The 12162-nt window shown below is 39.8% G+C and overlaps 1 long non-coding RNA gene across 3 annotated transcripts; it reads right to left on the bottom strand.

The window, feature by feature from the left end:
* Positions 1–5616: 5616 nt before the first annotated feature.
* Positions 5617–8406, bottom strand: LOC129952695 (uncharacterized). 3 transcript variants are annotated; one of them, XR_008782360.1, is made up of 5 exons: positions 7154–8406; positions 7030–7084; positions 6564–6972; positions 6346–6504; positions 5617–6289 (listed from the first exon to the last, which is right to left on the bottom strand). It is a non-coding gene; the product is annotated as an uncharacterized LOC129952695 (long non-coding RNA). The 3 variants fall into 3 exon arrangements; XR_008782359.1 differs by having other exon boundaries at positions 6346–6972; XR_008782361.1 differs by having other exon boundaries at positions 6346–6968.
* Positions 8407–12162: the final 3756 nt, after the last annotated feature.

Genomic DNA, 12162 nt, shown 5'->3' with positions numbered 1-12162 from the left:
AAGCTGAAGCGTGTTTGTGTTTCAGCCATAATACTGAATATGAATAGTTAAACAAAGTATCTACAACATTCATTGTATCTCTTCATTTAACTATCTATTCATTTCACTCTAATAGAATCTTTTACTTTTTTAAGCTAAAGAAATTCTTTTGTTAATAAATTGTTTGAAAATATAAATGTATGTGTAGTTATTTCATCTTTGACTACACCAAAAACACTATATAGACTGTTTTTGAACTACACTATTGTGGCGACACTATAACGACAGTCACGCTCCTGTTGGCGAATTCCAACTTTCAACATTTCATTTTCAAAGTGTACCAAAAACTAAAGTAGAAAGTTCCAGAATAAAACAAATCTTTAACTCAAAGTGTACGAAAAACCAAACGGCCAAATTGGGCAGATACAAACTGAAATTTGAATTTCTCTAACCACTCGTACTTTTATTCTCTTTGAATTCGGTCTGTTTTTATATCACAAAGTCTCTAATTTCAATTAATATTCATTTAACTTTATGTACGTGTTAATTTATTATTACTATCATTATTATTAAAATTGTTAAAACTAATCTAATTGTTTCTTTTCTTTGGTTCACTTGTTTCTGTGGTGAATTTGGTACTCGTTTAGTTGGTGTCAATAAAAGACACCACATTGGTGACCCCGACGTGATATACGTTAATTTTTTTCTAAGTTGTATTTGAAATTATTTTCATGTTGAGCCGAACACCACCGAAAGCAACCTCTGGAGCACGAACCATGTCCCAAGAAAATCCAATGGATGGCAATCAGAGCTTACTTGACGTAGAAAATCCACCCTACGACTCAGGCGCTCAAACTGCACACTGCGATAGCGGACTGACTGGAGGAGATGGAAACAAAATGTATCCATTCAACCAAATCGGCATGCTTTCTCCTACGCTACAACAACAGGAATACATATATGCTGTCAACTTGCATCTTCCTCAATTTGCTCAAGAATCACCCGAGCTTTGGTTCGCGACTGCTGAAGCGGATTTCGTTGCCAACAGAATCTCCAGCGACGCGCAGAGAACCTGAAAACCGTCATACTCCAACGTTTTTCAGAATCTCGTCAGAGGCAGCTCCAGAAGTTACTCGGAGAGAAGGTCCTAGGCGACAAAAAACCTTCCCAACTGCTTAAAGAAATCAGAGAGCTTGCCAAGAACGCCGTAACAGATGAGGTTCTACATCAGCTCTGGACAGAGCGACTGCCCGAAAAAATTCGTCCATTGTTGGTGGTTTCCGACAATCTCAAGGACTTGAGTGTCCTAGCAGACACGGCAGACCGCATAATGGATGCTCTCAGCAGCACTTCTGTCATGGCGGTTCACGGCAGGGACATCCAACCGTCTCATTTCAGAATGCAGTCTGAATACTCACGTTTGGAGCAACAATTGCAAGAGATGCAACTAACCATTCTCAATTGCCAAAAAGTGATACGGAGCCTAAGCTTAAATCAACAACAAATAGACAAAACCCTCTATGAGATGAGAAGTGCACAACCACAGCAACAGGCAAATCACAAACAACAACAGTGTCAACACCATGTCCAACGGCCACGAGGAAGATCCACCACTCCCAAACGTAACAACGGCATCTGCTACTATCACAATCGATATGGAAGTGACGCTTGACATTGCACCAAGCCGTGCAGTTTTGGACCGACAACATCGAACCAGGGAAACTAATGATGCTGTCATCAACCGAGCAGTAGTTGGTGACTGCATAGATGCATCGCTCAGAGAGGTCAGACTGCACATCAAGGATCGATCAACAAACCAAACTTTCCTCATTGATTCTGGATCTATCGTCTCAATCATTCCGGTGAATGTATTCAAAACCAAGCCTGAAAGAGACACGATGCAACTTTACGCAGCAAATTCATCAACCATCAACACCTATGGCGTTAAAATCCTAAAGCTCGACCTCAACCTACGAAGATGTTTTTCCTGGACATTCATCATTGCCGACATTCCCACTGCCATCATTGGAGCCGACTTCCTTACCCACTTCAAACTGCTTCTGGACTTAAAAAACCAGCGTCTCCTAGATCCTCTCACCTCCTTGTCAACCAAAGGTGAATCACTAGAGACGAAAACGTTTAACATCTCCACCATCAATACATCGCTTCCAAACAAATACACCCAGCTCCTCAAAGAATACATCAACATAACCAGACCAAATTTCAAACCAAATCTCAACAATAGCCACTACGCTCATCGCATCATCACACATGGTCCACCAGTCTCTGCACGGTCCTACAAACTCGCAGGAGAAAAGGCATCTTCAGCAAGGACACAAATATTCAGCATGTTGGAAGAAGGCATCATCAGACCTCCCAGAAGTCCTTACGCAAGTCCCATTATCCTCACAAAAAAGAAAGACAACCAATGGCGACTACAGAAGACTAAATTTCATAACTGAAGCTGACAAATATGCACCTCCACTCGTCCAAGACCTTTTCACTCGTTTGTATGGCGCATCTATCTTTACCAAACTTGATCTGGACAAAGCATATCATCAAGTTCCCATGCACCCAGATGACATCCACAAAACAGCCATCATAACACCATGGGGCTTATATGAATACACGGTTATGCCATTTGGTTTAAGAAATGCCACACAAACGTTTCAGCGATTTATGGACTCAATCTTTCGAGACCTCAATTTCGTTTTTGTGTATATTGACGATATACTAATCATGTCACAAAACGAAACACAACACCAAGAGCACCTCAGAACAGTCTTCGAAAGATTACAAGCGTTTTCACTAAACATCAATACAAAAAAATGCGAATTTGGTAAGAAAGAAGTCAATTTCCTCAGTTTCATCATCAACGCTCAGGGATATGCGCCATCAAGCGATAGAGTTGATGCCATCCTTGAATTCAAAAAACCGGGAACCATAGAATAATTTAGACGCTTTCTTGGAATTACCAATTATTACAGACATTGCATTCCAAATGCAGCAAAGTTGCAAGTTCCTTTAAACAACTATCTCAAGCATTCAGTGAAAAAAGACAAAACACCAATCATCTGGACAGAAGAAGCATCAAAAGCTTTCAAGGAATGCAAAAAGCGAATAGCCAACCTGGCCCTTCTCGCGTTTCCTTCTCCAGATGCTGAGATACAACTCACAACTGATGCTTCCTCCACCGCCATCGGAGCCAAACTGGAACAATTGTCTGGAAGTAATTGGGAACCACTTGGATTCTTCTCACGAAAACTAAGGCTACTGCACATACGATCATGAGCTTCTTGCCATATTTGCATCTATCAAGTTTTTCCACCATCTCTTGGACTGTCGCACATTCGTCATAAGAACCAACCCATCTTCACTACATCTTCAAGAACTACAGGCTGAACAAGGCGTCAAGATCTATTGCGACATCTCCCAAGGAATCGTCAGACCTTACATTCCGTTATCATTAAGAAGACAAGCTTTCAAAACCATCCATGACATCGCACATCCCAGCGGTAGAACCACTTCATGTCTGCTGAGAGAGAAGTACACCTGGCCTGGCATTCGCAAAGATACATTACAATGGTCTCGAGAGTGTTTATCTTGTCAGAGAGCCAAAGTAAATCGACACACAAAACTTCAACCAGACCACCTCAGTACCAGACTCAAGATTCAACCATGTGCACATCGACATTATCTTCTTACCAATGGTCCAAGGCTATTAATACTGCCTCACCATGTTAGACCGCTTTTCAAGATGGCCAGCTGCAGTACCAATCAAAGACATGACCGCTGACACTGTCGCAACAGCACTGTTCAATCACTGGATATCTCATTATGGTTCGCCTGTTACCATCACATCAGACCAAGGATCGCAATTCGAGTCAGTGCTCTTCCATGCACTCACCAACCTCGTGGGAACACAGAAGGCAAAAACAACACCCTACCATCCTCAATTCAACGGCATAGTCGAACGCATGCACAGGACACTCAAAGCAGCACTAATGTGTTCTCCAAAATCATGGATTGAGATTCTGCCGACTATATTACTTGGACTAAGGACGTCTTTCAAGGAAGATATTCAAGCCACTCCTGCTGAAATGCTTTACGGCACACATCTGAGAGTTCCTGGTGAGTTTTTTGTGTCAACAGATCTTTCATCCGATTCATCACTCTTTATTGAAAAACATCGAGAATACATGCGAGGAATACGTCCAACACCAACTGCACATCACAACAAAGCCAGGATCTTTATCTCCAAGGATCTCAACAAATGTACACACGTCTGGTTACGCTGTGACCACGTTAAAGCTCCCTTAGAACCACCATACCAAGGTCCTTATAAAGTCATCGAAAGAACATCAGACAGAATCTACAAATTAAACATCAATAACCAGGAAAAAAATGTGTCAATTGACAGACTCAAACCATGTTACATCAGTAAATCCGACAGCATCAAAGCAGATGAGACATCTACAGCAGCAACAACTCAAAAAATCCATCCACATCTTTGGAGTTCCACTATGGATCCGCCACAACAAACTTACCAAAGACGAATCGTGAAATTTCATCAACCAGCTGATAAAACCCACTCAAGGGGGAGTACTGTGGCGACACTATAACGACAGTCACGCTCCTGTTGGCGAATTCCAACTTTCAACATTTCATCTTCAAAGTGTACCAAAAACTAAAGTAGAAAATTCCAGAATAAAACAAATCTTTAACTCAAAGTGTACGAAAAACCAAACGGCCAAATTGGGCAGATACAAACTGAAATTTGAATTTCTCTAACCACTCGTACTTTTATTCTCTTTGAATTCGGTCTGTTTTTATATCACAAAGTCTCTAATTTCAATTAATATTCATTTAACTTTATGTACTTGTTAATTTATTATTACTATCATTATTATTAAAATTGTTAAAACTAATCTCAGTGTTTCTTTTCTTTGGTTCACTTGTTTCTGTGGTGAATTTGGCACTCGTTTAGTTGGTGTCAATAAAAGACACCACACTATAAGAATAGGAACGCCGTCTGTGGGCTGGTAGATAACCCAAGATAACTCAATCACTTACTAAGAACCCATAGGGTGATGCAAATTAAATCGTAGAAAAAATAAAAAAAAAATAAACATCGTTATTTATTTGTCAAAGTCTATCCGCAGTTTAGTTGATTGGTTTACACTACTTAAGCAAATTGAAGAAAAGTAGTCAATGCAGTAAAAAAAACTTAGGAAAACAAACAACGATTAGTTGAGGAATCCGAACCCACCAGTCTTTGCAGATTGAGTAGGGTTATAGACGACTACCCTACGAGAGCAAAGAGCTGAACCCACTATAAGATTTATAGTGATATATAGAGTTCCAGTCTACTGCATAGACTTGATCACTAAACTGTGGTGTTAACACAATAATCAAACTGGATCAGTCAGGTAAACGAAAGAGAACACAGCTATCACCGGATTTGGTCGGTGTACCCAGTAAAAAACCACATCCCTAATAAATATATCTACCAAGAGAACCGACTTATGGGGTTTGCTCCCTTTCGACCTACAACTGCCCTAGAACTGTAATTTGAAAACTCAACAAAATGTAACCAAACCAAAATCTTTCCCAGTAAACCAAATGAAGCTAAAACAATTTAAATCCAAAATATTAATTTGTTATTTTAATTAAATTAATTTAATGTTGCAACAGAAGAAGTGACATTCCCTGAAAGAAGTTACAACGCCAACATGTATATTCTGGAGCGAAAAATAACAGGCCACTAAGAGGTACAAGTTCAAGATATGTAAGTGTGTTCATCACATTCATTTTAAAATCAAATTATATGAATATTCTTTTTTTTTGTAGAAATTACACTTCACGACAAGATTTTATTCCTAACAATCCAATCGCACTATTCCGATAGGTTCTTATGCCCCCGCGTTGATTTAGTACAAACGAAGAATCCAATATGTCTAGTATGGCGTTGGTGGGACTCTTAATACAACGTGGTTCCTCAGTCAGTTATGTGTATCTCAATAGACTCGTGTTTAATGATGGAGTCGATGTTGCTGCAGGCACGGTCGCCTGTTGTTTTGTTCGAAATCGATCATTCACCGTTCCTCTTTCTTGGTTGGCAGGTAGTTAGCGAACAATTGAATGCGATACTTGATCAATCCCTGATGGTATTCCGGCTTGATGACATTCTGTTCGCATTGTCGACAACGCAGAGATCGCTTGATTCACAAATACTTCCGCTGCGAATAGAGGTTGTTCGCTGTGAATAGTTGATCGGCAGGTTGGCCATGACGCTGCTGAATTGTTGTGACTATAAAGAAATTAATTTTCATTATATAAGGATATCTCAAATGGAAGTCGACTTACTGTTTTTGATGTTGATTTTCTGTGTGAAAATCGATGGATTCAACTCGCCGACATCGTCAGTAGCTGCCGAGGGACTGATCTGAATCTGTTAGGCCTTTTGGGGATTTTTGTCGGGCCAGTCCATTTGCCTCCGAATGATTGCCACCGTTAAGTGCAATCCTTAAGAGCAAAATAAATGGATTCGTTTTAGATTTAATATTCGAACTCACATAATTTACAGTCAAGGTTGGACTTTTTTTGGAGTCTTCCTGCGATTTAAGTCTTGTTTTTCTTGCTTCTCTTGCAGAACTACCGGCTGGTAGTACACTTTACACCTAAAATATGAAGATTAAGTGAGTTGTTCACGATATGAATTTATTTCTTGGTAGCTGGTGAATAGGCCACGTTGGCAGTTGCTGCTGTTATGTCGTTCCAATACAACACTTAGCTGCTGGGAGAAATGCGTTAGCGGTCAACTATTGTATGGCAAAACTTCCTCTTACATCATTGACTTGGTGGTGTTGTTGATGATGATTTTATTGCATTAAATGGTTTGACTATTGGTAGAGATGGTGACACCTCCACCTTCAATGCCTGCCACAGCTATTGCCGTTGAGATGTACACACAAGAAATTGGACAGCGTCTGTCTTTAAAAACAGTGATATTATTTTGTTAAGAGCAATATAATATAAAACAAAACTTACCTGTAAATCAGCGCCTTGTTTGCTTCTTGCATTTATGGTATGTAATTGGCAGCATCTAAAATGAAAACACAGATTATAAATTAAATCGATAATTTTGACACCTCTTCACTGTAATTTGACTTACTTTTTATTAAATGAAGTGAACTTGTATATACTCTCTTCATTATGAAGGCTTTTAGTTTGAAAATATCAAATTATATTATGTATCGAAAAAATTAACAAAAACTTAATCTTAAAAGCCGAAACACATTGTTTTGTTTTGCAAAATTGAAATTGTGGAATTGTCATTCTTGACAGGTCACAAAAATTCCATAAGTTGTTTTTTCTTTTTGTCCATAACTCACATGTACATATTCACCGATAGCCAATTTGAGAGAGTTCACGTCAAATAAAATTTTAAGGTGTTTCAATCAAGACGGGTATCGGTTGGTTCTCTTGGTAAATATATTCCTCTATGGCTCGGACGAAGAATATACGAAGCTTTATCAAACAGTAGTGGAAATGTCCACATGGGACACTATGATGGAGCAATTTCGAAGAATCATACAGGAAGAAATGAAGAGCACAAAGGATACAGTAGATTCTCACTCAAAAGAATTGAAAAAAGAAAACATCAATTTCAAAAACAAAATACAACAGCTCGAAGAATATACAGAAGAGAGTTTAAGAAAAAACGAAACGTTTGATAAATATACACGAAAAAACAATCTCATTTTAAAGAGTTCGAAAAGGATTCACTGGAAAAAAATGATAAATGAATGCTATGTAAAAGCATTCTTAAAATAAATGAAAGATTAGAGATTGTAAGAATTTTAAGTTTAGGGAGAGTTGATAAGTAGAATTTTCTAGTCGAATTTGAAGCACAAGCAGTAATGCAACAATCCTACAAAATACCGCTAAACTAGCAGGAACAAAGTATGGCATTCAAAGGGATATGACTCAGAAGGAAAAAGAACGTCACAATTATCTGCTACGAATACGAAATGCAATAAGAAAATTTGATAAAACAGAAACAATTAAGTTCAAGGGCAAAAGCTTGATATAGAAGGAAAATTGTTTACGGTGGTAGCAAATGAGCTGCAAAGTGAGGGGAAATATATAATAAAGATTTTTCAAGAATGGATTTCCATCTGGAATCCAGTTAATGCGAGACCATATTAGATTAGCAATTATATGACTGTTGTGAACAAAATTTAAATATTTTAGATTGTAAGAAAACTGAAACAAAAATCGTGTCCTACAATGTTTCAGGACTATCAAATAAATTAATATATCCAAATTTTTTAAATTATTTATGTAATTTTAACATTTTTTTGTTGTATGAAATATTCCTTGTGGATCATTTTGACAGATATACAAAATTTTCCCCAGTATTTGATTTGACATGGACACCCGCAGTACGTTCACCACAATTTAGAAGAGCGAGTGGTGGATTAGTAGTTTTCATAAACCGAGATATTATGAAGGAGCTAAGAACTGATTGTACAAAAATCTTGGCAAGGATGCGGCTTCGTCATTGGAGCCAGACTTAGGCAAGAAGTCTTGAGCTATTGGTGCATTGATGAGCGCCTCATGACCATACGCACCAAGGCAAAATTCGGCAACATTAGCCTGATATGCGCGCGCGCCCGAACAGAAGAAAAAGACAACACCAAAGATATGTTTTTCGAGTTCTTAGACAAAACATATGAGCAGTGCCCTAGCTACGATATGTAAATAGTCCTGGGCGATTTTAATGCCAAGCTGGGAAAAGAAGACATCTTTTGTGCAATAATCGGAAAAAACACAGCCTGCACGACAACACTTCCGACAACGGATTCAGGCTCATAGATTTTGCTGCGGGGCGAAATGTCATGGTAGTCAGTAAGCGTTTTAAACACCTCAACATCCACAAAGGAACTTGGACTTCTCCAGATCAATCTACCGTCAACCAGATTGACCATATTGCAATCGACGCCAGACACGTTTCCAGCATTATGGATGTACGAACTTTTCGAGGAGCTAACATCGACTCGGACCACTACCTTGTTGTAGGCAATGTAGCACTTCGGATTTCCAGACATAAGCAAAACAGGGAGGTACTGGGAAAAGGTACAACGTCGAACGGCTGCAATCGCAAGAGATCGCCAAATCCTTTTCCGACCGAGATACAAGTAACCTCTCTAGAAGTTCTCTGCCGCCAACACAATGTATCGAAAACCAGGCAACATTGCCAAGATGCAATCAGAGAAGCCACCTCTGAAGGAAAAACAGAGGGCATGAGAAGCGTACGGTCGAAGATGTTGAGAGGTTTAAAAGCAGGAATGAAGTTTGAAACCAACAGGTGAAACAAAATTCACAGGTGCGTAAACCTAGAACCGAAGGCTGCAAAGACGAAAGCGGAAACATCATAGTGTTACCGCAGTCAATGCCGAGGATATGGAAGAACCACTTCTGCAGACTGTATAACGGCGACGACGAACCAAATTCCACTCTCAGGCAGGATGATCCATTCAACATAGACGACGAAACCCAACAATCCCATCCTTCCGGCTTAGGCGAAGTAAAGATTGCCATATCTAAGCTGAAGTCTAATAAAGCCGATGGAGCGGATGGCTTGAATGCCGAGCTCTTTAAAGCAGCTGGAGATAAGTTGGTTTGGAGCATGCACCAACTTATCTGTAAGATATGGTCGGAAGAAAGCATGCCCGATGAATGGAACCTAAGTATTGTTTGCCCGATCCTCCACCAGCTATAGAGGAATCAGTCCACTTAACATCACCTATAGAATCTTCTCTAAAGCCCATCGTCAACAACCTAATAGGTCCTTATCAGTGTGGTTTTAGACCAGGAAAGTCAACAGTTGATCAAATATTCACATTACGGTCCTGAAAAAAACCCAAGAACACCAAATCGACACCCACCATCTTTTCATCGATTTCAAGTCCGCATATGACAGAATCTACAGGGACGAGCTGTATAGAGCCATGTCTAGTTTTTGCATCCCAGCCAAACTCTTCCGTTTGTGCAAGATGACAATAAAGAATTCATTTGATTTTTTTTAGCATTGTACTTGAAAGAATAGTGCAGAGCTCCCACAGCAACACTAGATGTAAAGTTTCAAAAGTCTATCCAATTACTGGCATATGGTGATGACATTGAAATAATTCGAAGAACTCGGCGTGACGTCAATGGGGCTTTTGAAAGTATTTAGGCAGAGGCGACAAAAATAAATGTTAATGAGGGTAAAACAAAGTACATGCCGTCGTCAACAAAGGACTTCAACACCGACGTCGCCAAAACGTCACCATCGATAGATGTAACTTTGAGGTAGTTAAGGACTCGTCTACCTACGCTCAAACGGAGAATAACGGGTGAAAGCACCTTGCGTCGTATATAGAGAGAAAAGTTCTTCGTGTGATCACGGTCCCGTATGCATTGCAGGGTAGTGAGGTCAAACCAAAGTACATGCTGTCGTCAAGAAAGGACATACAATATCGACGTCTTGGTCAAAACGTCACCATCGACAGATGTAACTTTGAGGTAGTAGTAGGACTTCCTCTTCCTAGGTGCCGCTGTAAACGCAGAAACAACACCAGCGCTGAGTTTAAACGCAGAATAACTCTTGCTAACCGCTGTTTCTTTATCTTAAGAGAGCAATTGAGTGGTAAAGTCCTCTCTCGAGGGACCAAAGTGTTGCTATATAAGACCCTTATCATCCCCGTCCTGCTATGCGGTGCAGAAGCATGGACTATGACAAAAGCGGATGAAACACCTTGGGTCGATTATAGAGAGAAAAGTTCTTCGTGTGATCTACGATCCCGTATGCATCGAAGGGGAGTGGTGGAGAAGATGGAACAACGAGCTGTACGGGCTGTACAGCGACGTAGACTTAACCAGAAGGGTAAAAGTCCAACGACTAAGATGGCTGGGTCACGTAGAGCGCATGGAAACCAATGCTCCGGTCCGGAGAGTCTTCGAATCCACACCCACAGGACAGCGCAGTAGAGGAAGACCGCGGATCAGGTAGCGCGCACAAGTGAAAGGTGACCTCACCCAACTTGGAGAGCGAAACTGGAGACATCTAGCTAGGGACCGAGCTAGATGGAGAAGTTTGTTGGGTGAGGCCCTAGTTCACACAGGACTGTAGAGCCACTTTAAGTAAGGAAGTAAGCTATGAAATATCGAAATGCACTGATAAGAGAATATAATAGATAGAACAACAACAACACCAACAAACAACAACAACACTTATAATACCAACAACACCAACTACAACAGGAACAACAACAACACCAATAACAACAACAGCAACAACAATAACACCGACAAAAACAACAACACCAATAACAACAACAGCAACAGCAACAACAATAACACCAACAACAACAACAACGGCAACAAACACCAACAACAAGAACAACAACAACAACACCAACAACAACAACAACACCAACAACAACAACACCAATAACAACAACAGGAACAACAAGAACAATGATATTTGATCGCAACAGACGGTTCAACAGAGCTATGATGCAAAATGCAATGTTTAGTGTTAATATTATTAAATTTATGAATTTTTGAATCCATATAATTACAAAAAAAAATGTGTACATACTATACCTTTATTTTTTTTTGAATAATTACTTACTTACTTAGGTTAGGTTAGGTTAACGTGGCTGCGGCCTATGTGATACCACATGAATCTAGAGAAATACTTCTAACTAGTAGAACCATTTTGAGCTTTTTATAAAGCGAAGAAGATATTTAATATCCTTTTTAGCTAGTTCGCTGGGATTATCAAAAGAGTAGTCCCTCAGATGAATTTTTGCGCCTGAGTGAAAGAGCAGGGCAAGTGCATAAGAGATGAGAGATTGTTTCCTCTTCTTCTTCGTCCATGCAGCTCCTACAGAAGTCATTTGAGGCTACGCCAAGTCGTATTGCGTGTCTGCCTATAAGACAGTGTCCTGTAAGGACACCTATTAGGGAGCTAATATGAAGTCTGCTTTGAGATAACAAGTCTTTAGAGCGCTTTAGGTCCAGTGAAGGCCATATGAGTTTTGTGGCTGCGCATGTTGGTAAGCTGTGCCACCTAGAATTTGCTATCGCAAAAGCTGTTTCTTTTAGCATAAGTTTACATGTATCTATCGG

The sequence above is a fragment of the Eupeodes corollae genome, chromosome 3 (genome assembly GCF_945859685.1).
Source record: "Eupeodes corollae chromosome 3, idEupCoro1.1, whole genome shotgun sequence".
Lineage (NCBI taxonomy): Eukaryota > Metazoa > Arthropoda > Insecta > Diptera > Syrphidae > Eupeodes > Eupeodes corollae.
Note: the sequence above shows the minus strand (reverse complement) of the source record. Positions and strands in the feature narration are given on the sequence as shown.